The sequence below is a fragment of the Fukomys damarensis genome, unplaced genomic scaffold (assembly GCF_012274545.1).
Source record: "Fukomys damarensis isolate Sample0158 unplaced genomic scaffold, DMR_v1.0_HiC HiC_scaffold_39, whole genome shotgun sequence".
In the NCBI taxonomy this organism is placed as follows: domain Eukaryota; kingdom Metazoa; phylum Chordata; class Mammalia; order Rodentia; family Bathyergidae; genus Fukomys; species Fukomys damarensis.
The window spans coordinates 106,163,252-106,165,873 of NW_022900951.1; positions in this window are offsets into that span (position 1 = coordinate 106,163,252).

The following is a 2,622-nucleotide window of genomic DNA, read 5'->3' on the forward strand; positions in this document are numbered from 1 at the left end:
CTGTTTTTTATTTTTTGAGACAGGGTCTCCCTGTGCAGTTCAGACTGGCCTCAAACTCACAGTGGTCCCCTTGCCTCAGCCTCCTGAGTGCTGGAATTACAGGCATGCACCACCAGGCCCGGCCTATTTGTTTTTTTTTTGAGACTGAGTCTCACTATATAGTTAAGGCCAGTTTTGAACTCTTTATGTAGTCCAAGCAAGCCTTTAACTCACGTTGAACCTCTTGCCTCAACCTCCCAAATTCTGGGTTTACAGGCGTGCCCCACCACACCCAGTTCCAGCCTCTTGAGTAGCTGGGATTACAACTATACACCACCACTCGTGGTCCTGCACTTAGTGGTGAAACTCTAGTTTACCAGAACTCTCAGGCACTTGCTAGATTTAGGAATGTTCTAATTTGCTGAAGGTTAATCTCCAACTCCTTCTTTGTTTGGTTGTTTGGTGTGGAAAATCTTTCTAACATGCCTGAGCTCACTTTCTGGTTTGTCATTACAGTCTACTGAGCAATTTGATGGAAACTCTTTGTTGACTAGGTGTCTTATAGGGACCCCAAACTAGTCTCCCAATCCGTATATGTTTGTGGGCATGTCTATAAATTATGTTTCGTATTCCATAAAAATCTAAGGAACTGTACATGAATGTGCCTAAGGTCGCAGGAGTTCATGTCAACATCAAGTGTTTTGTGTCTCTGGCTGGAATTAAATGATCTCAGTGTGGCAAATTTCCTATGCAGTTTTATATATATTCGAGGACACCCCACCACCACCACCCACATACTGGGGATTGAACCCAGGGCTTTTTCTGTGAGCTACATCTCCCGCCCTTTTTTATTTTTTACTTTGGAACAGGTCCTCACAAATTCACACAGTTGCCTGGGCTGGGCCTGAGCTTGCAATTCTCTTGCCTCAGCCTCCCAGAGCGCTGGTATTACAGGCGTGACACTGGTCCCTTTTTTATTTTTTACTTTGGAACAGGTCCTCACAAATTCACACAGTTGCCTGGGCTGGGCCTGAGCTTGCAATTCTCTTGCCTCAGCCTCCCAGAGTGCTGGTATTACAGGCATGTGCCACTGGCTCAACTTGATACATTTTAAAATGACAAATTAATTATTATTGGAAAATATATTCTATTTAAGTAGACAAGTTTGTTTTATTGGTACTAGGGAAGAACCCAGGGTCTTCATGTGGAGCTTCATCCCCAAACCTATATTGTTTTCCTTTTTATTTTGAGATAGAGTCTAAATTGCTAAATTGCCCAGGCTGTGTTCAAACTTGTAATCTTCTTGCCTCAACCTCTCAGAAAGCTGGGATTTAGATAAATGTCTTGTATGCAGCAGATAAGAGCACAAATGCTGGAGTCAGACTGGCTGGATTCAATCCTAATTTCAAAATTTACTAGTTGGGAATAGGTAAACAAATTGTGGCCCACCCATATGATAAAATATAATTGAGGCACAAAAAAGAAAGTAGTATTGATACATGTTATAACATGGATAAAACGTCTAAGTGAAAGAAGCCAGATACAATTGGGTGTGGTGATGCACACCTGCAACCTCAGCTTTGGCAAGAGAGCTGCAAGTTCAAGGACAGTTTGGGAAATTCAGTGAGACTTTGTCTCAAAATGAAAATTAAAAAGGCCTGAGGAGGTAGCTCAGCAGGAGACCACCTCTGAATTCTATTACGGTATTAACAAACACACAAGCCAGATACAAAAGGCCACTTATAATTCCATTTAAATGAAATATCCAGAATAGATAAATCAATACAAACAAAGCAGGAGGGGGTTCCAGAGGCTGGGGGTAGAGGGAAATGGGAACCACTATTTAGCAAGAATGGAGTTTCATTTTTGTTTTTGTTTTTATGATTTTTTTTCTCATTGAGTTTATTAGTACATTTCAGGTATACAGTACAGTTCCATTCATTATTGGGATCTTGTACCTTTACATGACAGGTCTTGGTTCTCATTTTTTCCCCTTGTCCCTGCCCTCCCTTCACCCCCTCCTCCTCTCCCCCTTTACAAACACTTCATTTCCATTTTTTCATTTTCTCATATTTTTTCTTTTCCCTTATTTCCTTTCCCCTACCCTTCCCACTTTCCCTACACCTTTAGCGCCTTTCTTCCTATTTCACATTGTCCATTTCTTTTTTGTTTTTTGAAACAGGGTCTCACTGTGTAGTTGAGACTGACCTGGAACTCACTTTGTAGCCAGGCTGGTCTCGAACTCACTGGTCTCGAACTCACAGTGATTCTCCTGCCTCAGCCTCCCGAGTGCTGGGATTACAGGCGTTCTTCACCACAGCCCAGCAAAAGTGGAGTTTCATTTGGGGGCAACAAAATCATTATGAAACTAGATAGATGTTGTGGTTACACAATGTAGTGAATGTACTAAATGTCACTGAATTGTATACTTTAAAATACTAACATTCAGCCAGGTGTGCTGGCGCATTTGACTTTAAAAAATCTTACTAGCTGGATGACCTTGGGCAAGTCAATCTCTCTGTACCTTAATTTTTTCATTTGTAAAAGGGAAAAATAACCAGGTAGGGCATGCCTGTAATCTCAGCTGCTTAGCAGGCTGAGGTAAGAAGCTCAAAAGTTCAAGCCCAGCCTGTAGCTCAGTGA